This window comes from Dromaius novaehollandiae, chromosome 1, assembly GCF_036370855.1.
Source record: "Dromaius novaehollandiae isolate bDroNov1 chromosome 1, bDroNov1.hap1, whole genome shotgun sequence".
Classification (NCBI taxonomy): domain Eukaryota; kingdom Metazoa; phylum Chordata; class Aves; order Casuariiformes; family Dromaiidae; genus Dromaius; species Dromaius novaehollandiae.
Window position 1 is genome coordinate 117493753 of NC_088098.1, and position 27943 is coordinate 117521695.

A 27943-nucleotide genomic window follows, 5' to 3' on the forward strand; every position below is an offset into this window, starting at 1 on the left:
CCGCGGCACTCCCGGGCTCTGATTGGCGGCGCGCGCCGGCCCGTCGCGAGGTGGGAGGAGGGGGGTGGGAGGCCGGCAAGCCCCCTCGCGTCAGTACGGCGGCTGTGAGGGCGAGCGCGAGCCAGGGCTCCTCCCCTCCCTTTCCCCCCCCCTCCCCCCGCGCCCGCCCGCCAGACGGTGGCTGAGGAGGTAGCGGGAGGGGATGGTGCGTCTGGCGGAGGCGGTGGCGGACGCCGCTCCGGCTCCTCCATCCCCCCCGCCGTCGCCATGGGTGTGAGCAGGGCCCCCCGGCCCGCGCAGATATGAGGTACGGCTCGGCGGCGGGAGCGGCCGAGGAGGGGGTTGGGGGGGGGCACCCGCCTTGGAGGGGCGACCGTTCACCCCGGGCCAACGGCTGCCGGCGCGCGCCCACCCCGCGGCGCCTCTGCTCCCCCCCCCCCCCCGCCAGCTCCTCCCGGTACCGGCGGGCGCGCGGCCGGGCGTGTCCCGGGGCCCGGCCCGGGTGACAGGCGCCGGGTGGCTGGCATGGAGCGAGGCGCCCCGCGCCTCCTGCTGCCCTTCTCCCTCGCTGCCGTGGCCGCCGCCGGTGTGGGCGGCCGTGAGGCGTGGAGCCGTGAGGCGGGCGCCCGCAGGCTGCGACCCCGTGCGGGTGCGGGTCCGGCCCCGGGGGGCGGTGTGTGCGCTCCGGCTGCCGCGCGTCAGCGCGGGCACTGCTGCTTGCCTTGCTCGGGCTCGCCTTTTTTAGTTAATATTGTTTTTATTTGTGCCTCGCCGGGCGGGTTTCGTGGGTGCCGTTCTGGCTGCTGCGGTTTTGTGGGTAGAGGGAAGCGGGGCAATGCGGCGGGGGGAGTGCCCCGGCTCGTGTGCGCTGGCCCGGTGATAGCACGGCCCTGGCCGTCACAAGACAGCCATCGCTCCCGGAGGGAGCTGTGCCTCGGCCGCCTGCGTCCTCCGGGGGACCCCGGACGTGGACTGGAAGGGATGTCTTGGGCGGCTGCGGTAGCGGGTTTCCCTTCACCGCGTTAAATAACGATTATTCCTGCTGCCTCCGTCCTCTTTGCTCCCTGCCCCCTCTACACATACGGTCCGCCCTGGTGCGAAGGGAAGGAGGAATGCCATCCCTTATGGCTTGAAAAGGGCACACCACCAATTGAACAAGGGAATGTTAGGGCTTCAGGAAAAGGAAACCGCTACATGGTCGTTTTCTTGACCCTTCATTTCTATTTGCCTTGGATTAGCAGACAACTTTATAGATAATATTTCCTAGGGGCATGTTTTATTCTGATTCAGCTACTCCTTTATACCGAGAGGAATGCTGTTTCTGTTTTTAGGAAACATTATTTCCTGTGAACTCTGCCTTTCGGTGGGGTGTGGATATCATGATAGGGAAAACGCTTCCATAGATTTTTAAAGTAAGAGAGTATTGTTTAGTAAATACATCTTGGTAGCAAAATAACTAGCATTCCAGATGTGATAGTGTGGTACTCATTAAAGCAAGAATCGGTCTGTTTTCTGCTGCCAATTTCCCTCCTCCTCTGCTATTTATAAGGTATGCTTTTTGTTTAGAACTTGTACTGCAACATATATCTAAGGTAGCAGCTGCATATTTTAACAGAATATTTGAAGTAAACGTACAAGTGCATGCGTTCTTTACCCAAATCAAAAAGCCAAGCTGTATATTTAGGTACTGATGACTCTGGAAAGTGTTAGCTTTTGCAATGTTATTCCACATTCACTCTTAAACAACCTCTCTTTATTTTGCATTCTTTTTTCCCCTTGTTATCAATAACTTCCTTTGATGAATATGTCCTGGTGAAGTTTTTATGCAGTATAGTTTTTAACATACCAATGAACTGATTACTAAATTCTTCTTTCCATTTTAAAATCCTCACACTGCATCTTCAAAGTCCTGCTGAGGGGGTGAGGTATGGAAGCAGGGGTCTTATATGTCAGCTGTATTCAGAAATGCAAGTACAGAAATGAAGGCTGTATTTGCTTGTGGATGATGAGGAGGTGTACTGATTGCATATAGAAATACAGGTAAAGAAAACAATTGCATTTCTTGTATTTTAAGATGTGTTGTCACGTAGGTTTAGGCATGCATGTAAGTTAAAGCAGCTCTGGCCCTTTTAGCTTGCATGATTAGCACTTGTATGCTCTCACTGATTTTGGCAGCTTTACAGGGGTCATGTTTCGTACAGATGAACTGTTTCTGAACAGTTTCTCCAGTGTATTAGGCTCGAACTTCATTTGAGCTGGGCAGGCCATGCTTCCCTCTTGCTGCTTCAGAAACCATGTTTAATTCTTTCAGTTCTAATGTTCCCTCTATAATATCCCACTGTTTTTAATTCCAGATAAGATCGTTTTCAGAGTAGCTGTATTTTCTTGAGAGTTCTCCTTTATGACCTGGTTCAGTGGAATAACTACTGAGATGTAGTAAAGTAAGAACCGGTATTTCAAAATAAACCAATGATCTGCGCTGCCTGTTCTGTTGCTGCTGTTAGCTGTTTGGTGGAAAATTTGCATGCCCTTTCCTTAATACCTTTAGTCATGCAATTAGGTTACATTTGGATTCAAGAAAAATGCATCTAGTGATTAAATCATTCTAAATGATGATGTTGAATAGCTCTTTCTGGTTCATCTTTGTACTTTAATCACAGATTGTAACTTTCGTTTTCAGTAGGATAATGCTGGGGGAAACAGGAGTATAAGAGTTCTGTTTGTAGACTAAAGAGAAAAACAAAAAAGTTGAGCAAAATGTCAGCAACAGCCTGAAGAAATCTGAGATCATCATGGACAATTGTCAACTATGAACATTGTTTATGCTGTCTTTAGTAATAGAGTAAAATAATTCATAAACACAAAGATTTGTTTGTTATATGTGTTTCAGTTGGAGATGTCTCACTGGTTGACCTACTTGGAACTAAAGAAATGAGAATATTTTTACCATAAAACATAGTTGCTTTGGACACTGTTGTCTGCTAGAAACTGTGAATGCTTATTGCATTTAATACAGCTGCTGAACTTGAAACGGCCCCTACACAGTAAGCTGTTTTTCCTTGCACAGTATGACATTTGGTGGTATGGTCGACAATTAGAAATCTGGGCTAATGCTAGTGATATATTACTTGTATACTTAAAACTTGAGTATGAAGTGCCAAAACTTCTGTATGATAGGGCCAAAAGGAGTTACCCTCCCTTTAGAAGTACACTTTCTAAAATAAAAAAAAGGAATACAATAGATTCCACTGATTTTTGGGTGACACTCTTACTCTAGATATATCAAAATGCTTGATATTTTAATTGCAGATTGCATATTCCTAATTGAATTTGCCACTCAAAATCCTTCATACAACAAAACAAGAAACTGTAGTTTTGAAGTGTGCATGTAGATGCCTCGTTAATTAGCTCTCTAGGTAGCTATGTGTGTGGAAGGGGTAGAGGTGGTCAGGTTTTTAATAAGAGTATGCACTGTGTATATAGGAGAGATTAGTTATGCATGATTGTTAATCACTGATCTTAAAGACTCTTCTTCAGTTGAAATGGAAATTTGTCTACCTAGCTCAGAGCGTCAGAGGAATAACTTCTTGGCCAGAACAGAAAATGACTGGACATGAAATAATTTTGCGTGGGAGGAGTGAAGGGGGTTATCCTATGTCTTTCTCTAAAAGAAAGGTTTATTTTTCTGTTATTTCTGATATGTTTTTATGCTTTCTAGCTGCCTTACTGTGGGAAAAATTTTGCTCTTGAATCTCTGCAGCGGTTTTCTTAACTTGGCTAGTTTTTGTCTTTACTACCTGCCTTGAACATGATAGGTAAGCTGCTCTGTAGATCTGAGAGCTCACATAAATGAGGGGGAAAAATCTCCACTCTGAAAACATATTTAGAAGCCATTGTGAACCCCTTTTCAAGGGGAACTCTTCACTGAAGAGCAGTATCCCCTTGTGAGATGTTTAATGTAGAATCTGAAAATTTCTACGGATCCTTTAAACTATTCTAAGCAGTCTGTCTTGTATTTTTTTATTATTATTAGGGGATGCTTAATAATGCTAGCAGAGTAATAAGTGATTGCCTTCCTGGTATAAAAAAGCACAAGAATGAGAAGAGTTTTTTAATTAAAGAGCTACCGTGTGCTCCCTGTGTGACCTTGGCAGTGTCACTCAGTTTTACTGAATGAATCTAGAAAGGGCATGAGTCTTCTCAGTCTTGGGTGTTGTATGCAGTTTAGAGTGTCCTAATAACATTATGACTAGAAGATAAACAAAAATAAGTGAGTAATTTTTGCATTTTTATGACATTCTTTTCATTGTGATCAATAAAAATGCAGAAAAATTAAATGAAATGGTGCATGTTCAGTGTGGTTTTCTCTTCTGAAATTTATTAAGCATGCTTATATTTAATATTTTCCTTTTTCATGTATTGCTTCTAAGATAACTGAATTAATTAGTATTAGTGTCATTTTAGTGGTTGTCTTTCCTTTTCTCTGTAAAGTTGACTTGTCATCAGACTTGTGTGTGTTACATGGATGTTTAGAATTTTGAAATGAACATGTTGTTAATGGCCTGAAACTTAAATCCCTGATGTATATTTCTCTTTTGCAATAGTTCCCAATCCCACTCCCTTACCCTTTGTGGTTGTGTGTGTCCGCAAGAAATTCATGGTTACCATGGTTTTGACAGTTGAAGTCAAAATACTATTGAGTTATATGAGTAAGTTTTTGTGTGCTGGCTATACTTGAAAATCATGGGTTTGAAAGTATGTTACCTCGTGGTTCTCAGTATTAATACTGTGCTTGTGTAATCAAGCAAGTCCTGATAATACTATTAAAATAACTTCATCAAAGACCTACTGAGGCAGAAGTTGATGTTTCCATTTGTATTTCGATGCCTAGCTGCTTCTAATTTTCATGGGGATTCATTACCTAAACATCTTTTCTGGATCTGTTCCTGAAGATCACTAGTTTACTGTAAATGGCTGGACAGTAGTTTATCTTTGCATCATCTTAAGGTACAACAATTTATGGGATCCATATAAATGTACAATTTGTAGGTAGTAGTTATTAATATTTCTTTAAAATACACAGAACACCCGAGTTTAAATATGGGGTTCCTCAAAGAATATTTCTGGAGAGCCACCTGAAATGGTAAGACTGAACTCCTTTCTAGCACGGTGTCTTCTGTGCTTTCATACATAACTGTAAGTAATATTGCCACCGTACCTATAAAATCATTCATGAGTTACATACAAGGACTTTGTTCAGCATTTAGAAAATTCCTAACTCAAACCATATATAATAAAACTAAGTAGTATCATTGAACCAGTTTGCTAGTTAGCTGCTCTACTTATATTTTAGCCATATTTTCCAAAGATGCTTTCCAAAAGTAATTTTCAGATTTTACAACTGAAAATAAAGCAAATAAAAATGAATTTTTTAGCTGATGATACACGTTAGAGTAAGAACTTCCACCTAGAATTGCATATGCTGTGTGCAGGTAATCTGTGGACTTCTTGACATCCTTGCTAGTTAACTGCAGTTCCTGTCTTCTGGTTCTGGTCCCACATTTCTTAGAGAAAGAAGCAAGCAATTTCTGTATCACTGTTTGGTGTTAGGATTTCTATGTGTTTTTACTGAGCAGTATGCTAGGGATAACTAAATCACCTTCATTGTATTAACCACCCACAGATATCTTGAATTTTTAAGATTTACAGGACTAAAATAATCTGCTTTAATTTTAAAGCTGTATATTAGAAGGCTTACTGAAGGTACTGAGTGACAGCTAATGCAGAGCACAGATTTCTGTTTTCTCAAATCTGATGGCAGGAATTTCTGTACTGATAACTTTATTAGGGTTTGAAGACCACCGCTGTATTAGCTTACCATCAGGCAGCTGTCATCTGCTTTGCCCTTGCTCTGTGATCAGAGCAATCCGTAGAATGACATTAAGATTTTGAATTAAAGACTGTGTACTGACTGTTAAATACGAGTAGTTGTTTTAAGCAATCAGTTACAGTTTTGCAACATTTTATAAAGTAATTAGTTTGTCAATAAATGTAACGTGCAAATCAAATTGTTGCAATTCTTCTGTGATTCTGCAGGCCAGCTAAGAACCAATGATATCCATGCTGGAGTTGCATTGGATAAGTAAGTACTCATACTCATTTTTGATAGGATTTTAAGTCTCTCAGTGTGAGTATCTAAAACAGTATATGAGAAAACTATTAAAATGATGTCTAGTTTTGTGTTTAATAAAGAACAACCACACATCTCAAAACAAAAAACTTATCTATTGTCAGTACATCGTAGTTCTTTAACCTGCATTTTGCCAAGTATACATCCACCTTTTTATTAACTGCCCTACCAGTTGAACTGTAAAGGAGAAATCAAATATGAGTGCTAGGAAGCTAATCCTGTGTGTCTGTTCAGGATAGAACAGTCTTGGGTGCTCATTTAGCTGAAGAAGCTGTGCAAAGTCAGCTGAATATATATCTTTCAAAGATCAAAGCCAATTTATGCAGGGACACTCAGACACTTATCAATGATGCCTATTTTCATATTATATTACAACTGAATCTCTATAGCTATGTGTTGGAAACTTAGTGCTTGTCTATTAAGTGTTCATATAGCTGATCTGAAGACTCTGAAGATACAATCAAGTTAACTTTGTGTTTTGGGGTTACCATTTCTATGTTAAAAAGAAACCTTTTATTGTAAGTAACTGTAAAAATAAATTTTTCATGTATTCTGTTGTGGCTGTATATTACGATTTGAAGTTCACAAGCACAAAAATATGGACTGTCCAGTAACCTGATTGTAAGGTACCATATTTAATATATTTAAAAATATATTTTTTTAACAGGTCATGGCATGAGAAGTGAAAATTTATGTTTTTTTTTTTCCGGCCAATCCTGCAATGAAAGAAGATAAAGACTGAGAAGATCTGTTCAGTTGTGCAGTTCCAGTTATGTTACACTATGTTTAGACATTAGCTTCACATTGTTAATCCCTGATCCTGCAAGCTGTTCTGTATGAACACGTGCTCACAGCCATACAAAGCTGACTGTTGATGAGAATCTGTCACAGTACATAGATGCATGTGTGAAGAGTTCCTTGCAGGCAAGGCCTTCAGCCCTGTACAGGTTCTGTGCAATTTTCTCTGTTTACGGTGAGGAGGTTTAGACAGAAATTCAATTGCCTGCTTTTGTTTTGAGGAAGGAACTTCAGTAGGATCCACTGGAGAAATTTGCCCCCCTCTCCATTTCACATTTCTAACATTGCTACTCTCTGCAGGAAAGAGACTCTTAAAATTGCTCTTACTGCATGCCTGAATTTTTTTCACGTCCTTAGTTTTTTCTTTTAATTTTGTCATACATTCGCAGATTTCTAAGTCTGATGAACTTTCAGGTGTATTCTTGCACCTATAAATTAAATGGGGATTTATAAGATACTGTAACTTTGGATGAAGAGTTGCAAAGAGCAAATTCTGAAAAATGGTATTTTTCAGCTAAATTATAATTCTCTGTAATAAAGGTACATATTTTATTTCCACAGAACAGTTCATATAGATATAGGAGGTGACTGTATATTGTAGGATTGTAGCAAGCTTTTTGTGGACTAAAGAAAAGCAACAGTATGATTTAGGTAGAAAAGAGGTAAGCTGACATCCAGTTTGGTTTTCACTATGGAGGTTCGATTAACTTCAGTAAGCCCTCAGAGTATTTTGAGGAAGTAAGATTCCTTCTTCCTTACAGAGAATGATCATGAACTAAAACTGCCAGCTTCAGAGTTGTATTTTGTAATAAAATGCCAGTAATCTAATCTTGTACCAAAACCGAAGGGGGTGGTGTAATAGTTTTATTTCCAGAAATAGAAATCATGGCTTTTCTTGAAGCATGTGTGAATCCCAGTTGGACGAACTTCATTTTCTGTTTTCTTCTGAGCTGGACAGACAGACTTCTCTGATACTCATGTGTTTTGTTTTGTTTTGTTTTTTTCTTATTTGTGTGGGCATCCATCATAATTGGCTTTTTAAATAGCAGTTCTCTAGCCTGGTCCTTTTGTGCATCTACTGCCAATGCTACTGCAATGATTGTTTTCCTAACTTAGCGCTTTCACCAGTCAACATTGTTTTCACCCATTCTTTCTTTCTCTTTCATCTGTATTTCTTTATTCTTGTTGGCTGACAGGTGTTCTTTCCCATCTAAGCTTTGTACTTTTTGAAGCAATTTTATATGCTGTCCCTCACACTTGGCAGTAGTTTCCTCCTGTGGAGATCCTCCTTCAGCGCCTAATATTTATTATGTACTTTTCTGGCTCCAGTATGCCTGCTTGTTTTGCCCCTCAGGATTCTGCCCATGCATTGCTGCTTAGCTTAGATCTATTAGGTCATTCTTTTCTGTATTTTTGTGTAGAAGAAAAAGAAGAAGGTCTCATTTAGCTGAAGGTCTTCTATAATGACTGAGGTTCTTAGATACCACTTAAAATGCAAAGATCTTACCTTGTTAATAAGTACTTTTAACATAGTCAGGAAAGAAAAGGCTGCAGTTCTTTAATTTCTCTTTGAAACCTTATAGGGCAACTGGATAATCTTTTAAATGTCCTTTTGATGAAATTAAAGAAAATTAAATAGCATACTCTGAAATTGCTCCCATATCTTCTGTTGATGCCCATAGGAGCCCATCTGAATGAGGAAAGACTGTGTGAAGTGAACTACTGGAAATAGTTTGTAGAGCTATCTGAAATACTTTTCAAATTTTCTCATAGAGAAGCATTCCACTTTAATACCTCTGTTCTTCGGTGTGGGTGTTTGAATTGCAAAATAAGTAGCATGATCAACACCAAAGAGAAGAAGGAAGGTTTTTTTTGTTGGCATGAAGTAGTGTGGAAATAAGTTGCTGCAGGTATTCAAGCAAATACTACAATTAGAAAAAAGATATGTAAAAAGACCCCCTCCCCTCCCCATTCTTTTCCAGTTGTTCTGTATGGTTGTCTCTTTTTCCATTTCTGGTTTGTAAAACTTAAATTCAGAAAAAAGTCCAAAACATAAAAATGTTGAGATATATTTTCACATGGCAAGACTCTAAAAAATTGATGGCCAAAGATCAAGGATTTTGGAGAAGTTTAATGACAGTTTGAAAGCATCCATTATCCTGCTTATATACTTCTGCATGTTCTGTTTGTCCTTGCTTACTGTACTTAAAACCAAAGTGAGCATAATATTATACTTATGAAAGAACAAATAGCAACCTAGTATGATACATAATACACTAATTTTGAGAAATATGAGAGAAGCAAGTGTGCCTGATAGTGTTTTGCTGGGGAATGGTATTGCTTCAAGGAAACGTTGGCAACCTACAGGATAACATGGGCAAGGGAAGAAAACAAATGCAATTTAATTTTTTTGTGTGGTGAAGTACTTAGCTAGATATAACATTGGAATTATTGGTAAGCTTTGACTATGAGGTCAAGCCATGATGAGGAGTCAATGGCTTAGTTGGCGTTTGTGTCTTACTGTTGAAAACTCCTGTTTGCTAAGATGCCTTCATATGGCACTAGTGGTACAAAGTGAGTGATCTAGGACTTCCACAGGAGAGATCTTCAGTTGACACAGAACTCAAATAGTTGGTTCTAAGTGGTACTACCTTCTGTTCTTCCCACTGTAATTGGTTAGTTTGTAAGCTAGTAATTGAGAAATAAAATTTTCAGCCTCTTTATAAAACACTGGTAGACCTTATCAATGCCTGATGACTAGGCATTTGAGATAAGGGAGTGTTAGGGAGCAACTCTTTTACTTACACCCTTTGGACTCTTCTCAGTAATCTGTCTCCAGCCCCCCTTGTGTGTTCTATTTTCCAAAAATAATAGTTTTTAAAAATGTTTTTTCTTGTCCTTTTTCTCTGAATATTCTCCATGATGGAAGTATCAGAAGCTTTTATTTTTTGCATTTGCTTCACATTTGTGTACTTTGGATATGCTGTCTGGGAGTCTTCAGTAATCCAGTTGTTCTTCCTGGTTGGCTAATGCTGTTGCTTGCTGAGATCTTGTCCTGATTCCTTCCTAGCCACTCTGATTCATGTCTGTAAGGAATGCTTAGAGTCCAGCATAAAATAAATGTCAGTATTTACATCTAGCTGAGTTGAAGTTCATGCTTTTATCATCTCTGAATCAGGCCTGCTGATATGAATTGGCCAGGGATGTTATCCATGCTCAGACCTGACTTACAACCACAGTTCCTATCAGAATAATCTGAATGGAGTTGAGGCTTGTGCAGCAGTTTCGCTTTAACAGTATCATGCTTTTTTGATTAGTCAGTCATCCTTTTTGCACAATCAGAAATTGTGGATGAACCTTAAATCATCTGATTCTGCAAAATAATTGAAATCTACTCTCCTGAAACAGAAACGTGAAATACTCCAGGCTCAGTGCTGACTTTAGCATGTCAAATGCAGCAAAGAATTTGCAGCAAAGAATTGATTCCTTAAATGTGTCCCGAAGGTACATTTGGTGCCACTGTTTAAACTTGACATTTAAATCTGACAGGATTGCTTAAAAGTTATGCTGTCGGTAGATGATGCAAGCAAAACAATTTTTCTTGTTAAGGTTTTTTGTGGGGAGGGGGAAAAAAAGGGTCTTTCTGAATAAAGCGCTCTTAATGACTCCAGACTGCTGACAAACACTAATTTTATGACTTTTTTTAAAAATAGATCAATTAGTTGTGTGAGTATAACCCAATGAGTTTAAACTGCTTTTATTTCAAAGCAAATTAAAATAAAAACATGAGTACTTATGTAACAACCCCAAAGTATCCCTAAGTAAAGCTGTCTTCTAAATAAATAAAATATGCCTGCATGAACTTATTTGATGTGTTCTAAAAACTTACATAACAGCTTGATACTTTGGTGTCCCTACCTATACTTTCTTTCTCTGCCTTGCTTAAGTTTTATTTTGTTCTCTTTTTAAGACTTTTTGAGGGATGTTAATGAGGAAGATCATGGTGAAGAGTGTGGACTCATTAGTGGTATCATTTGTATGGGCAGTTGAATGGGATTTAATAGCTAAATCTTCATTAGAGATTCGTAGTCCAGAACAAAGTCATAGTGTTTGACATACTGTATGAATAAGAAAGAAATAAAGCAATATTAGGTTAATAAAAGCCTGTGTGTGTGTGTGTGTGTGTGTGTGTGTGTGTGTGTGTGTGTGTACAGGATATCTGACTAACCTTCTTAGTATCAGATAGTCTTCATGTCCCCAGATAGATGCCAGATAAGAACTACTGGTGTTGTGGGAGAACAATAGAAAAGCTTGAAAATATTTGATGAAACCATTCTTTTTTATTTAAAAAAAAAAAGGCAGATGAAGACAAGCCTTTTCCATGTGAACATCATCTGATTCTAGTGTCTAACACTTCACTTAATGACAGTCTTTGTACAGCAATAACCAAATTTAATGTGGTCTGGTATCTGTGAGTCTTTGCATTCCCATTTGTTTCTGCTGTTGCTTGTTTCTTTGTCACACTGCAGTGGAAATCTTTAGGCTGCAGCATTAGAAATCAGAATTTCATGGCCAGGTAAGAAACTGAGAGGATCTGGGCTGGTTTCACTCTGCTGCTTGTGTCATGATGCAGGCTTTGGAGTTCTTATTGAGGAAGGAGGAGAAGTGTAGGACTAAAAAGAGTAGGAATATGTGGAACTGTGGGTTTTTTTACTCTAACCATGTACTGGGAGGTTAGGATAAGAGAAATGGAGCTTTGACTTTTCAGTGTTCTATACTAGTGGCTCTTACTAGTTGTTGGTTTGAGGAATTGAACATGGTCCAGACATGACATTAGCTGAAATCTCAGCAGCTGTGACTGTAGTCTTTTCAGCTGGTAGTTGTTTCTACATACTTGGTAGGCCCCATTGATAGTTGAATAAAAAATCTTCTGCCTATTTTGTTTTGTTTTGTTTGTTTTTGTTTTGTTTTTCTTTTTTTTCCATGGGGTTTTCAGGACTTTATATAAGTAAGCGGGAGGATTCTTCCCCCTCCCTAACTGCAGGTAGGTGATAAAGTTTCTGTGACCAGAAATTACATCAAGTTGGAGAAATCATTTTGCCTTTTTCTGCTGTGTATGCTTCAAACAGGAAAACCATAGCTCCAAGGAAAATGGGATTCCCTGCTGAAGTTGCTTAATTCCTAGAGTTTCTGGAATTTAACTGTTATGGCAATGCCAAGTTCCTGCATTTCTTGGATTACCTTTATCCGATCCTGAATTCAACCACTTGGAGTTTGTTAGGAAAAGCAATCTACAGGCTAGTTGGGGCAGGGAAACAATTGTATTAAAATAGCTTTCCTGAGTGTACCTAGGGTCTCTGACATTGTTATCTTTGAAACTAAAATAGGGCATTCTGATGAGGAAGTTCAAAACAGTGCACAGAACTTGGTCCTAGTCCTTACTGCTCTTACTGAAAACAAACAAAAACGGCTACAAGCAGTATGAATCCAGAATGCTGACATAGCTAAACTTTTTGTGTTGAAATGAAACCTAGGAAGCCTGCATATTGAAATTCTTGCAAAACTTGACTTCCTTCTGTGGAGGTTTATTGTGCTTCATTATCCATTCCCAGGTTCAGAAGAAATAAATATGTATATATATTTAATTGAATCCTCCAGAGAGAACAATGCATGTGATTAGTCTCTACTCGTGGTACTTTATAGCTATAGTGATTTAAAAAAGACGGAAAATATAAGGGAGCAGGTGGCAGAAGGCTACAAATGATAGACCAGTCTGCAGACTTCCAAACTTAGTTTGCTTTGATTATCATTTTTAAAGGTGGCGGCCGGAGCAGTCATTTCTAGGTCTGTACCAGGCCATACACAAGAGGAAGCTCTTGGCTTTTCTGGCAACCCTCAGGTATCATTCTGAAGTAGCTTAGATGTTTATAACAATCCATGCTTTACAGTTGGAGAAGAGAGATGGAGAAACACTAGGCTAAAGTAACCACACCGAAGGAAAATTAGCTAAAGAAGAAAAATGGGAGCCTGTCTTAACTAAGTTATTTTAAATGCTTACCTGTTGAGTTCAGTTGTTATGCCTGTACTATATTATGAAACAAGGTTAACATAGTCCACCAAAATCTCTATCTTGCATTAGGTTGGCTTTGTCTCCCATTAAATGTTAAAGACTTTATTCTGCAAAGACTGAAGTAGAAACAAAACTTCATTGCAATAAATGGAAAAGAGAGAGAGATTACCTAGTTAGTTGGCTTTCACCTTTCTTTTGATTTGTAGATTCCTCAAAGTCTTCTATGGGGGTTACATACTTGGGACAACATGTATAAACCTAATATTAGGCTTGATTTTTCTTAATTATTTTTGCAAGGTACCTAAGGTTTCCTTTGTCTTGTATACAAGCTAAGGGAAAGCATCCTCTAGAATTCTCGAGGATGGTCTCTGATTCTAATTTTGCTGAGAAAAATGCTATAGCTGATGTAGGCATACAGGAGAGTGGTTGCACCTTATTACAGATACGTACCTCAGAAGACATACAGCAGGAGCAGTTACATCTTAACAGAGATGACCAAATTCGGAGAGCTGAAAAATAAATTACATCCACAGGCAGCTACCATTGTGGAGCTGACATATGTTTACATGAATGTGCCTGTTTCTGAATCTCCAGAAGACTCCTTCATAGACTCTATAAGAGACATGGAAGTATTAGTAAAATGGATCTGTTGGTGAGGTGGTGTTGGAGTAACCAGTGTCCAGAGGAGGGGCTTCTTGAGTGATGTAACTGTCCTTGCTAAGTAATAGGAACTTGCATTCCTAGGATTTGTATTTTTGTATGTTCACCTGTTCCTTAGTATCTGACTTATTTTAAATTGCCCTAGTTCTGTAATGACCTCAGAGTTGCACTGAATTACAGAGGCTAACATACTTTTCTCTTCCCACTCAGAACAGGCTAAATGTGTTGGGAAAGTACTTGGCAGTTGTATTCAGTTCATTCTGTTTGAAAAATATCTCAGCAGCTGGTTGCTATAGAATCATTATATCTCTTCCAGATTTTAATGTTTAGTGGTTTGGATACAGTGGGGAGGTTATTGGCAAGGTAACTGAAAAATGTGTTAAGTTCTTTCTCTCCTGGGGTGATGTTGGCTTACTGTCTCTTTGTAGGACTTTTTTATTACTGTTTTTCAATGGTTTGCATATGCAGTGCTGTTGGTGGATGCTGTGACCTTTGGCATTGTGTTTCTTGTTACTCATATTTTTGGCCAGACTGTAGCATTTTAATGTTATGGCTCATTTTGTCTTGCATCTTTGTATATCAGTTCAACTGGTATGCCAGTCTAGAGATATGCATTTCAAAAATGAGGTTGAACTGAGTTTCCATTGTAGGTCTGCAACACTTAACTTGGCACTAAAACCAGTAACAAAATTACATCTGTTTGGTAAATGTTAGTTATCACTTGGAACAACTGTGATTCTCCCCAAGTTGTTGATTTCTTTTTGCATAGTGCTCAATTCACAAATGATTCAGGCATATTGCTGGGGCTTGATAATCTGGAAAGGTGGTCTTCCAAAGCAGACCAATTCTTCTGTCATGGAGACAATATTTTCCCAAGTCCAATTAAATTGTTGATACATAGTCATCTAGAAGATCAAATCTTAAGGATTTGTATATATAATCAAAGCTATTTTTATTTTTCAGAAATAAATCAGCCTGAAGCATAGGTTATTGGCAGGATAGTCCATGCACTTTGTCTTTATCCCTTCAGTATTTCTTGAGAATGGCCTTCTCTCTAGGGTTGGCTTGAGCAGTCTCTCAGAAGCAACTTTCACGTGTATTGGTCTAATGTCAGTGTATTGCTTGGATGTTCAGGCAGGTATATGTTTAGTTCTTTGTCTTGACATCCTACATGTTTTAGTTTAGAAGTAGTCCAAGAGATTTCTCGATTGTCAGTAATAAAGTGAAATACCCAGAAAGAGCTGTGGAGGACTACCCAAACTTCAAAGTAGGTTGATTTAAGGGAACAGTACAGTACAGCAGGAAATCTGCTTATTTCTCTGTTTGCATAGCCTTATGTTGGACACAGCTGTCATTTCTAGCTTTAGTTCTTGACATACCAACCAGGGTTTCAGGCAAGTTTGTCTCCCTCTTCCACTGCTGTTGTTTCTTCCTGGTACTCCCCAACCAGTAAATAATACACATTGTCCTGAGGTATTATGTTCTTGTTAGTCTGATATGTTGTGTTGTTACCCAGATCCTTTGCCTTCATTTCAACTTGATTCTCCACTTGGTACCTTCAGTTCTCTGAAGGTTTTAACACTGCGTGCTTTGGCAGTGTACTGGCTGCTGGCAATCAGATTTTTTGATGCCTCTGTTAAGATTTCATTTCTGGGCTGTTAAACCAACAGGAACTTTTCAGAAGGCTAAAGTAATGATCGCAGAGTTGAAAGCTGCTGATTTTTCTGCAGGGCCTAATTCAAAATTCTGTTTCTCTTTTGTTCATATCTTGAATGAGCTGGAGGCACCTTTTTTGTCTCTTCAAGTATTCCAGTTCTCAGCTGTACAGGCAAAGATTAAATGAGCCATAGAGAAACGTATATCCTGGATACTTGTATTATTCTCTCAATTGCATTCATGTGTTTAGAATTTAAGAACATGTAGTCAAAACACTTGGTGAGATTTTTTCAGCAGGTCTTAAAGTAAGACCGTAACTGCTGTCATATAGTAGAACTCCTGAAGCTCTATACAGTTGTCACTGCCATCGTTCATTGGAGAATTAAAAAAAAAAAAAAAAAGTGCAAGTAAATGGCCTATTCAGTGTGGGATGTCAGTGGTGCATCTCTTGGCAATGCTTGCTGACAGGCTTTATTGAGGATTACTTGCTGCTTTTTTCTTTTTTAAGCACATACACTGGATTTTTTTTCCTGCATAATTTGTGTTTTCCTGCATAAGAGTTGCGCTGGAACAGCTGTACATTTAAAGGGGTACTTTAGTACTTAGGATTCTGAAACTGCTAACAACTGTATCTAAGCAGATGAGAACTGAAACATGTTCATGTAATTTTTTTCTGTGTAGGTACTTTCTTGCTCCTTTATGTGAGAAAGTAAACTTGATTTGCCTTACATATGTGATTTATGCAAGTGCTACTTTGGAAACCTGTGTGTCTTGATGCGTTAAAAATGATAGAAAATAGTACTGCAGCTTTAGGAAAATTAGTTGTTGTCACTAGTATTTTTTGTCCCACATCCATTATAATTTACTGCTTCACGGGACCTGTTATGACTGTTCACAGCTTTGAAACTCAACGCATCTAGTAGAAAATGCCATATGTCATACTTGGCATATTTGGTCCCTCCACTGGTTAAATACCACTCAGATTCTTGATTGGGCACGTGTGCATTGTTCTGATGTCAAATGGTTTTCGAGTATTATTACCTTTTTTCCCAAAGGGGGCAAGTTAATTTTGAGGCAAAAGTTCATGTTCTGCCCTCTGCAAACAGTCAAGTTCATTTTTGCCTCTTGCCTTTCAGTAAATGCCATGTGTGTGATTCAGGAGAGTTAAAAACTAAGTTGTTGAGTTTTTGAGATCCAAAGCTCTTTCATGTGAGGGAGGCTTGATTTTTAAGGGCTTAAGTATATGCAGTTTTTGAATAACGAAATATTGACAACTATCTTAAGCCAATTCTCCTACAGACATGTGAGTACAAGAAAATACTGCTTGACATTTTAGGAGGTAACTTTGTAGCTCAAATGATTAGAGAAGAAGAGGAAGCTTCAGTATTCTCTCAGATTTCATTTTCAGGTCTTAACTAGGAAGGTAAATAATCAGGAATATATTTTTAGCCTCCAATGTGTATTTTAAAAATCTTGTCAGTTGGCAACGCTTAAGTGTGCTGTGCTCTACTGAAGCCAGCCAGTGTGAGTTGAGAAATTACTTTGTGTAACTGCTAAATGCACTGCCAATTACGCTAGCCTCTCTGCTCTTTTGAGCTTCCTTCACAGCTGTGCTCAAGCCTCTCTTGATGATGTCCCTGCTACAGAGCATGGCCTTCAAACTATCTTCTGTTTGAATCACATGAGGCTCAATTTCCAAGGTAAACTTGCTCCTATTTTTAACATGCTGGGTTGAGTAATAATGTAGTTCAGTTCCTGATTCATGAGCGAAAGCACTTTAAAAGTTGCAGTAGCTTCTGGAGGAATAGGCTGAATGAATGGAGACAGTAATCATTTTAGCTGTCAGGTTTTAAATTCATTACTGCAAGTGTGAACTATAAATTGTGCAAACTTGTATTCTTCCTCCTGTACTAAAAATTATACAAACTTAACATATCTTCCCATGGGAACAATAGATATGAAATAATACTTGTCTGTAGCAGTACATAAATATAGTCTGTGATCTTAAACCATGGTTCCCTGCCATATATTCCCCCCATGTATAAATATGTATACATAAACTTCATTTATGAGCTACAAATGTGATCCTGTTGACCAAATGAAGTAGGTTCCTCTTCTTCCAACAAAAAGAGGTTCCCCTTTCTCCAAGCAGTTTTTGATTTCTATGAATGTTATTTTATTGCTCTGTTAACATGAAGTGCCTATTTAAATGACCAAAATGTGGAGAATCTTGAAAATCTGATGTTGCTTTCTTCGTATCTTTTAGAATAAATCCTATTCACAGGATTAGGATACTCCTTTCAATTTGTGGGAAGTGATAGCTGAATTAAGTATTACATATGTCTGCCACAGATACTGTGCTCTCTGGGCTGGAAACTGAATGACCTATGAGAACTACTTAGTCAAATTAAATTAGTAGATTACAGTCACCTAAACAGCTAGAAGAAATGAGAATCCTGTATGTAAAGTCCATTTTAGGACCAGCTCAAATGTGGTCAAAAAGAGTGCAACAAACTACCTTGCAAAAAAGCAGAAGAATTTCTTAAATTCACTTTCTTATATTTGAGAAAAACTAAAACTTAAGCAAAATGGAAAATGTTCTTTGCATCAGGGAAATTATATTTACTAAAATATCGCCATTATGGTAGTGTACAGGTAGCATCCCTTCTGTTACATGCAGTCAAATGTTCTTCCAATCTTATGTATTAAGTATATTTGTACATATATGTAGTATATGAGCTGTTTATTTTAAATCTTTGAGCTTTGGATGCATACTTTATCCTGAACTTGAAAACAGGATAGAAAGGAAGAACTGTCTTGAGGTTCAACATAAGAACTAAACCTACTTTTCTGGTTTAGGGAGGCACATCAGTATATGATTGTAATGTGTATGATGTATGTAATGTGTATGATGAGTGTAATGATATAACCTAAACACTACAAATTCCTTGTTTAGTGTGATTATTTCTTCTTTTCTGTGTCTATAAATACAAATTTGTGCAGTATCATGTTAGTGAAGATGTTCTAAATTTCTTGATTTGATCCCGTGATTTCACTTGGTAACTGGTTAAATTGATGGCTTCTGTGTTTCATTCCCTGCAAATCTTGGCTCCATCCTGACAGACACTAACTTTCAGTGAACCAAAGTAGTATCATGGCAGATAACAGAACAATAGAGGACTACTGACTTAGTGAGATGTAGTGCTGATGACTTCTGTAGAAACTTGTTTAAGGTTCATGTGTCTTACAAGAGGATTGAAGTTAAAGTAGAAGCAGGAAACTAGAAGTTGTCCTTCACTTCTTCTTTGTCTGTATACTGCAAGAACTGTGTTCAGGTTCTGTTGTGAGGGAAGGTGAAAAAGAAAGCTCTTCAGATCCAGATGACTCCTTTAAAAAACAAACAACAATGAAAAATCGTAATCTCTAGGCAAGCCAGATCCTAGAACATAGTTCTATCTCCAGATCATCATATTGGGTCATCAGTGGATGATAGATGTGACTTCATCTTCTGAATGTATTTGAGTGATCTCTTCGCAAAAGTGTGAAACTTTTAGAGAGTAATCTTTGTAAGCTTTTATGTGAGCATGCTGTAAGAGCTGTGAGAATTGGATGGAAGAATGGGATGAGCTGTATTTCAACTGAGTTGGATGAACCTTAGGTCTGCAGGAGAATCATGCCCTTCCTGTGCTTTTCTCTCTCTTGTCTCGCTTCGTTTTTTGTTGGCACTCGTCTTTGTGCCCTGCCTTTACTACTCTCCTCACAAATCTCTTCATCTCTTCACTGCTTTTTTTTTTCTTCACCTGCTCTACCTTTCTTGAGAAAACAAGTCTCCTGAGGACAGAGAGTTCAGGGTTTCTCTTCATAGTAGTCAATCTGCTGCCACCTCACAATTTCAGTGAGTAAGGATTATACTGTTACATACCAGCAGAATTGTACTTGAATATATAACTGGGCACTGATTAATAGTTAGCATGTTTAAAAACTTGCAAATGTGAGGGTTTTCAAGGAGTCCAGTAGGCTTGTTTTCATAGCTATCTTCATTTTCTGTTCGAGTCAAACCCGAAAGTTCTTTTATTGTAGATCTATTATGTTGTGAAATGACTGTTTTATGACAACTTTTCGATTTGATTTCTTTCTAGCTGAAGACAGCCCACAACCTTAATGCGACTTGCAAGGTATTTTCCTGATTACTAAGTACTGAAAAACAGATGACTTCTGAAATACCCACATGGGAGAAATTTGTGATCTACAGTGAATAAACCTCGCCATACTGCAGATTTGTAATCTGCAGTAAATAAACCATTAGCACTAACAATAATGTTAATGTTCTTAACCTCTTTAATGAAAGGAATTTTTATTCTGGAAAGAGGTATTAGAACATTTCAGTCCAGCAAAATCACTCTTTTCAGTATTAACTGTACAGATTTTGTCAAGTATAAAATAACCATAACAAAGTAGCCTGCTTTCCAGATCAAGTATGAAAAATTCCAGTTAGTGCATGTGCTGCCCTCTCCCTTTAACATCTCCATCCTTAAGAGAAGACATGTTGTCAGGTAAAGAATATTTATGTACTAATAGTGAGTACATCTTCTCCAAGTGCTTGATATATGTATTTTTTTTTCTTTGTTTCGTCTTCTGTATCTACTGATTTTTAAGTTGTGTGTGTGTGTGTATGTGTGTCCTGGTTCTCTCATGCATAGACTTGAAATAATTCCCCACCCTTGGCAGAAGTGCAGACAATTTGTAGCCTGGAACTTTGTGGCACTATGTCTGAATGACCCTGTTGCTCCCTAACTGTTCGGAGGTTAGAAAGTGCTGCTGTGGGATAGTGTCTCCAACATCCAGTTTGTTTTGACAAAAACTGAAATCTGTCTGTTCTTCCAATAAATACTTGCTTCCACCTGTGAGACTTCTTTTCATAGTGAGGAAAACCTTAAATAACTTTGTTCCATGCGTGGTTTGAGGGAGTCTGAGTTGCATAGATACTTGTATCTCTGCTCTAGTGAAAAATACGGAAAGCTTTAATTTTTTATGTCATTTAATTTTCTTTGCCTTTAAACTTTTGACTACCACTGTTAATATATTCAGTAAGATGATACTTGTGCTTGTATCTTAACATTTGAATAATCTTTCACCCCTATCAAGGATTAAAACTTTTTTTTTGGTAGGTTTTTTTTTTTTGTTTTTTTTTTTTTTTTTTTTTGAGATGCAGGAGACTGATGTATGTGGAATTGATGGAATGCATACTTGTGTTCTTCTAAAAGGGAAACCTTTGCTATTTCATCTTGCAAAACGTTTTTTCTTGCCCTTACCCTGTTGCATATAATAATTGCCTAGCCTTGTGGACACATTTGAAATGGTTTTGCTCTTTATGAAGAGGTTCCAGGCACTTTGGAGGGGAATAGGTATCTTTGCTGGACCAAGCAAATAGGAAAAGAAAGTTTATTTTGAGATACACCCTGCCTTCTGCAGTTGGGCCTTCTTTCTTTCAGCTCATTAGCGAGTTCTTAAACATATTTAAAATAGGAGACATTACCACTAGCAAATCAGTTTTTAACGCACTTAATTCCTTGTTTAAGCTTTATGCAGCTTTTGTGCATCTGGGAATGTAGGAGAAGCCTTTTTCCTCCAATATGTAATGTCTGATAAGCAACCTTTCCAGTATAAGGTAATATCTTAATTTTACAAATGCCCAAGGGTCTGTGCTGCTTTGAGAATCTGTTTAACACTATGTGAAAAACAGCACAGGAAGTTTTCATATCTGTTCATCCAACGCTTGCATTTTTTTCCTAATAAAGCTGCTACTTGAAGTGCTGTTTTGTCTTTTCATTGTCTGTTAGGTCCTTGGAAGCATTTTTGTGTTAAATGGTATATTACTATCCTTAGGTAGCATCAGATTTGTCGTTGGAAGAAACTTGTGATTTTTTTTCCCCCCTCCCTCCCAGAAGTGTCTTGCTTATGTATCAAACAGCATACCGTTGCTTTAGTTGAGCTCATTTTAAAAGAAAATATTTCACTTTCCATAAAGCTGAGAACCATTGATCCTACTCATAGCAAGGAAGGAGTTCCAAATCTTAGAACAAAGAGGAAAATATTTTATTCTAAATAAATTAAACGATCTGCTTCTTAAAAGAAGTGAAGCTTCAGTAACTAATTCTTTGGATAAATTGATAGCTTCAGACTCCGGTATCTTCCCTGTATTCACTTGGGAAATACTATTTGTATTGTTTTATAGCTAAAGTTCTCTAAATACTGTTAGAGGTGCCTGTCTCCAGGTGCTCTTCAATCTGAGAGAGACTAAAGAGGATTATTGAATACTGTGTAACATCTACTGCTTATTGTGTAGGTGTCATACTTGAAGCAGAAAAGAGGCACTGTCCTCTTCTTTAGTCTCTTTTTAAACACGGTTTGTCGGTTTCCTTGACTAAAATGTAGCCTTGGTAATTTGTTCACCCTGTTACCTTTTCGGAGTACTTTGGCTGAACCCTTTTAAAGCCTATTGTGTGCCAGATGAGTAGAAGCCAAAATTTGGTAATCTTTGTGAGAGTCAGTTGACAAATACTTTTATTCAACAGTTGCAATTAATTTTATAATTCAGAACCATTTTTACTGTTCATGCTTGTTATAATTCTGTGTCATTTCGTATGTAGCCTTTTATACAGGCTTTTAACATTTCCTAAAGAGTCAGGATTATCTACAGACAGAACACTGGTTTCTTTATAGTTAGTGTTCAGCAGTGTAGTTGTTTACGCTGATCCTTGTAAAAAGGATTTAACCTTATTGTTTTATGGTGATTGTGCACTCTGTAGATATATAGCGGTATATACATGTATAAAAATACATGTATAGTTTGTGCTATATATAAAATAAAAAGCTATGAAATAATATATGTTGCTTTTCATGAAGTCAGAATGGTTAGATAACTGTGGTGAATGCTGTTCTTACAGATTTGTAGGCAGGACTGTATGTGTATATTCGTTGCATAGCGCTGAGGATTTGCTGGTCTGTTCTGCATCAGTAGCTTTATAGGACAATAAAAACCTTTTAGGTCAATATGATAATTCTTTTCACCAACTCTTGAGAACTTTGTTAAGTGCTTGCTTAGTCAGTATAATCCTACAACAGTGGTTATAACTTTTTACAATGTATTTCTGTGCCCCCTTTCCCTGGGAAGCTCTGTTATGGAAGAAAAAGATCACTGGAAAAAGTTAGGAAAGCATACTCCGCTCTCTAGGGTTTGGTTTCCTGCCTGCTTTATTCTTGCCCCAGAGAACAAGCTTTTCTCAGAGCATTCAGCTCAGTAGTGTTGGGCGATTTCACTGATAAGTGATTTTCCTTTTTGCTCTTCAAAAACAAAAAGGAAGAGCAAGTCTTTGCTATTCACCCTCACTGTTTTTTGGGTCTCTTCTGTCTGTTAACCTGCTGATTTGTCCATGTTGCTTCATTAATGCTACTTTGAATTACTGGGAGGGATGATGTTGGCAGTTAGCAAATGAAAAAGGGGAAGAGAGGTTTGGAGTAACCTGGGAACTGTCTTTAATGTATGAATCAGAATTTTAAAATTAAACAAAGGGAAAAGAATACCTCCTTGTATTTTACAGTGGTGTTCAGCTCTAAGGTTGTGAGTTTAGTGTGTTGTATAAGTACTGTAAAATCCACATGTTCTTTTAAGACTTGCTATGTTTGAAGTAAACATGAGACTTCAGCTAAGAACAAACATAAAAGCTCAACAGGTTTCAAAACATCCTAATTCTCATGATCTTTATATGCACTTATGGCCCCAGTGCTTTTAACTGATCTTTGCTGTCTGGTACTAGACTTTAAGCAGGGCACTTCCAGCCCCACTGGGGTGACAGGCTTTTGGCACGGTGCAGGGAGGTTACTTAAGAGCTCGGTGGATGTTTCTGACCTGCTTTGCTCATATGTTCAGGGCAGGTTCAAGGAACGCTTATATGTTTTTGCAAGGTCTCTTTCTGAGAGTTTTGCCCTGGGATTGATGTTCTTAAACTGACATTATCAAGGAAATTAATACGATTAATTGGAAGAAAAAAATGAAGGACTACACCATTGAGAATGACTTCTGTCAACCTCTGAACAACAGAATCAAGTGTGACCAGAAGAAAGGCAAATAACAGCAATATTTGCCTCCGGGACATAATACATGTTTGCTCCTGCATCTGCAAGTGCTCCTAATGTCTTTCAAAGGAGTTAGAGAGGTAGAGATATGAAGAGAGCAGAGCAGAAGGCACATGGGTGTGCGATGTTGGCTACTTCAGCCAACAGCTATGTGGGTTGAGACAACTAGTGAGATGCAGATATGCTCTGGTAGAGAGTGAATAACTCTCGCTAATAAAGCACTGTTTTGAAAACCTTCTGTTGTGTCTTCTCTTGTATCACCAGCTCTAGCCCATCTCTGAACTAGCAGGTCTGTTTATCTTATGGTTTGGCATGGGGTAGGGGGATGGGAATAGACGCATAGATCTTGAACTCTCTCAACTTAGGTTTCTGCTGACTCCGGGTACGGAGAAGGAACAGCAGACTTTTCCTTCCTTCTTACCGTTCTCCCAGTATAACTGTTGCTTTGGGGCAAAAATGGAGAAAGTCAATGTGAATGGAGAATGTCCGCTTCTTCTTAGAAATGGTACTCTAGTACACAAGTAACATAAAGCTAGCACCTAGATGTTACAGAGCACCCAGACTTTGTTGGACTACCTGCACTTTCCTTTGGCTAAGGCTGGACTCCAGACTTTGACTACTTTCCCTTTTCTTCTAACTTCTAAGACAGGGCCATTGCTTAGTGATCGTTGGCCCATGGAGACTGCCAGATATATATGTCACCATAGTGACAGTATACATAGTGAGGAGATACCTATGTACTACTATTAAATACCAGAACCAATCTGCTTTAGCTGATTCTGTTGCCATTCAGTATAATGGTAAACCAGTACTTACTGGCAGCTGAGGTAACTGCTAAAGTTCAAGTTTGTGAAACAAAATAAGCTTGGACAGTCTGAGAGAACACAATGGCTTCATATCTAGCAGTTGTGTCATGTGTTTCCTTGTCCTCCTTACTGAATTTTCTTGAAGTTAATGCCAGGCTAGTATTAAGGCTATCTTGTAGATGTGGCATGTGGCATTCTAACTTAATTTTTATGTTTCAGATTTTTTTTAGTATAGCAGACATGTTTTGAAAGGGGAGAAGTCAGAACTTGACAACTGTGATTGTGTTAATGAAACTTTTTAACATAAAAAAATAAAAAGAAAGCAACTTACTACACCTCCATAAGTAAAGAATACCAAAAAGAAAAATAAAAAGTTTTGAATGCTAAGAAACTAGAAAAAGCTAATTTTAAAAAGAAAAAGTAAACCAGAATTCTTATCCTACAAGATTTGGTGGTTCAGAATGAAATCAGCAAAAGGTTAATGTGAAAATAAAACAAGATTTTTATTTTACTACTTAATAAGTAGTAGTACTTTAGAACCAATTGAGTGATGCAGTGGATTTTCCATCACTTCAAATCTTTTTAAATTAAAGTCAGTCATCTCTTTAAAAAGATACTGTAATTCAGTTGCAATTCACTCAATACTAGAATTATTGAATGAAATGTTGCCCTGATTAAAAACAACCTATATATGTACAAGAGTAGAAAGCCATTTAGATTGTGCCAGCTAGACCATACAAATGATCTTACTGTGGCCTTTGCTTGCCTTCCTTCTGATACTAATTCCATTTGATTAAACTGAGAACACCTTAAGAGAGAGACTTTTGGCTTGGATCTGTATTCCTTACTATCCTGAAGTGTTTTAACTGTGGTACTTGGGAGCTGTTGGAATACTGCTGGTAATATGTAGTAACCAACTTTTCTTACACGGATATAGAAGCAGAAAGTAATCATGTTAAAAGATACCTGGTTCTTTAACATAACATATCCAACTTTATCATTTGGCTTTTGTGCTACTTGTAATATCTACGTGCAAAATATATTCTGGTCATTAATGATCAGACTATCAATTAGGTTTCTGTTCCATGTTACACTATTAGCTTTTACCTTGAATAGGGTGCTTTTCTCCCAAAGCTTCCTCAGCTTTGAAATGGGGATTGTTGTTCCCATTCGCTTTGGAAGGATGGTATTAATGCTAATAAACAGTTATGTAACTGACTCTAATGTATCTTTTTTTTTTAAAAAAAAAAGGACTAAATAATTTCTGGAGGTTAAATCTCTGAAGAAATAGTCTTGTATGTTTATTAAAGAGAAATTCTGAGCCCCTTGCTTACTGGTTACATTAACAGTTATTAATATGAATGTGTACAGGTCAGTTCTGGAAATGAGAAATACCTTCACCCAGAAGTGTGTGGGTTAATATAGCCTGGAAAACTGAGTAATGTTTCAATGAAAGACAAATTCTGGAAAAAAGCAGGCCAGCCATTATTCTGGATGGGGAAAAAAAAAAGTCTAGTATCTGGGTCTTAAGAAAACTTGTCTGGGAACTGTGGGAACCTTGGAGAGCATAAGTCTAATTTGATCAAGAATGTTCTTCATAACCTTTCTCTTGAAGTTTGACCCTGGGGTTCTGAAGTAATAAAATGTGTTTTGGACAATGTTCCTTATGTAGTATTTCAGCGAAAGGAGACAAAAATCTGATAGTTCCTGGAAGTAGATGTGGAGGACCTCCCTGCAAAAAAATTTAAAGCATCACTAAGTAAGATAAAGCGATAGTGCTATGGCAAGAAAAAAAGCAGTGTTCTTAACTGCTTGCAAGTTCGTTGTACATGCAAATACCATTCTTGTCCTTAGTCTGTGGCTTATACCACAATTGTCGACATCAGGTTGATAAATGTCTCCATTTCTCTGGCTCTTAGTAAGAGAGAAGTTTTTTTAACTCTCTCTGTCTCTTGAGCTGTCCTGAATACAGGAAAGGTAAGAATGCTTTGCTACTACACAGGAAAGGGAAGAATGCTTCACTACTATACCTGTTGCTTGCTTGCTGGGCTTTTTAGCCTTTTTTTCCCCTTTGTCGTTAGCTTATGCTTTCTGCTTTCCATAGCAGAAGATAGGTACCGTGAGTATAAAAGTGACCCTCTCAGCAGTTTGAACACTGCCACAGGAATTTGAATAGCATTTGCAATGGTGACCAGCCTTGTTAAGCTCCTTCTGGTCCTTGGCAAAAAGTAAAAGAAATACTAGAAATTCTTAACGTTTGTGAGGGTGTTTACAGTTAAAAAATATTCCTTGTAACTGTGAAGAGCTGAAACACTGAAAAGTTTGGCTGAAACTGGTAACTGTATTAGTGATCTGATCTCCAAAGAGCAAGAATCAGACTCCCTGTGAGTATCTTAGATTATTTTTGGTTTTGGATGTCTATCTAAAATAACCAAGCTTTGCTGAAACTATTGGAGTCCTTTTATTGGTAGAAATTGAAAGATGTTCCCAGGTAACATGGGGAAAACAACAAAATCTGCTGTTAGTCTGCATTACTCTCACGTGACATCGTGCTTGGGGTATTCTGTCATAATTTGGACTTCTTGAGAAGGATGTAATTTTTTTTTAATCTGCTTTTTTTTTCCTGTAGGAGGAGGAATGTGACTGATAAGTTGCCTCAAGGATTGCTTTTTGGATTGTATACGCAGGTTATCTTGTGGATGATTCTTTAGGAATAGAAATGTGCTGCATTTTAAACAAAATAAAAATAGCTTTTTTTCCCCCCATAAAATGTGTCCATATAAAGACATACAGCACAGAAGTAGCTAAATTGCTCTTAATTTCTACCTCCTATGGCTTTTATTGCAGTTTCCTATGTAACATATCCCTAGAAGAGCACAGGCAACTTTAATAAGAAACCAGAACAAAGTTTTGAGTCACTTTGTTCAAGTCCACATATAATTAGCAGTGGAAGGAGTTTTCGTACATATCTGACTCTTATGCGTAAGTGTTCATGGCGCAGTTATTGTCAATCTGACCAGTTTCCAAGGGAAAAACATAGATAAGACATGTATCAGTAATTAAATTTAGATATGATTTGGACTTATCTACATATGGAATTTGTCTCTATGTAAGTTTAAATTTTACCTTTATCTGAATAACTTTTAGTTAAGAAAGCACTTCTTTTAAATTTAAGGCTTTTTAGATAGCATGGAGGAGTGGAATGTTAGAAGAGTACTTTTTGTATATAGAAAAGAGGGTTGGTTTATGAGAAAAGAGTAAATGATTTGGAGTGAGGGAAGGGGAATAAAAAGTATTGCTGGGCTCATCTACGATGGCAGAAGTTGAAGACAACTGAAGAGAGAGCATCAACATTGGAGATGGCTGGGCATTTCTGTGTGTCTCCCTCCCTCAACCTTGGGTGCAAGCCAATTTTTCTTGAAAATTAACCTATGCATTTCACGTGTATATTTTAACGTTCTATGTGTATGTACAAATAATTGTATAGAACACAAAAGTTTGATCACTTTCTTTTTGTCCTGCTGGATGCCTTTGTCCTGATATTTGTTCTATTTCACGTCCGTATGCCAGTATGACATCTCATCAGCCCCCACACTCATCCGTGGGAAAAGCCTCATTGTGCTCTTC

The 27943-nt window shown here is 38.1% G+C and overlaps 1 protein-coding gene across 5 annotated transcripts in view; it reads left to right on the forward strand.

Moving 5' to 3' along the window:
• The first annotated feature begins 58 nt into the window (after positions 1–58).
• Positions 59–27943, forward strand: part of ITSN1 (intersectin 1) — a 143841-nt gene continuing 115956 nt past the window's right edge. For 2 of the 5 annotated variants that reach the window (XM_026108543.2, XM_064524487.1), the window contains exon 1: positions 60–307. The gene's annotated coding sequence lies outside the window, so the exon portion shown is untranslated. Of the gene's footprint in view, positions 308–6096; positions 6143–27943 lie in introns of all 5 variants that reach the window. The other 3 variants (XM_064524468.1, XM_064524479.1, XM_064524493.1) reach the window with 3 other exon arrangements.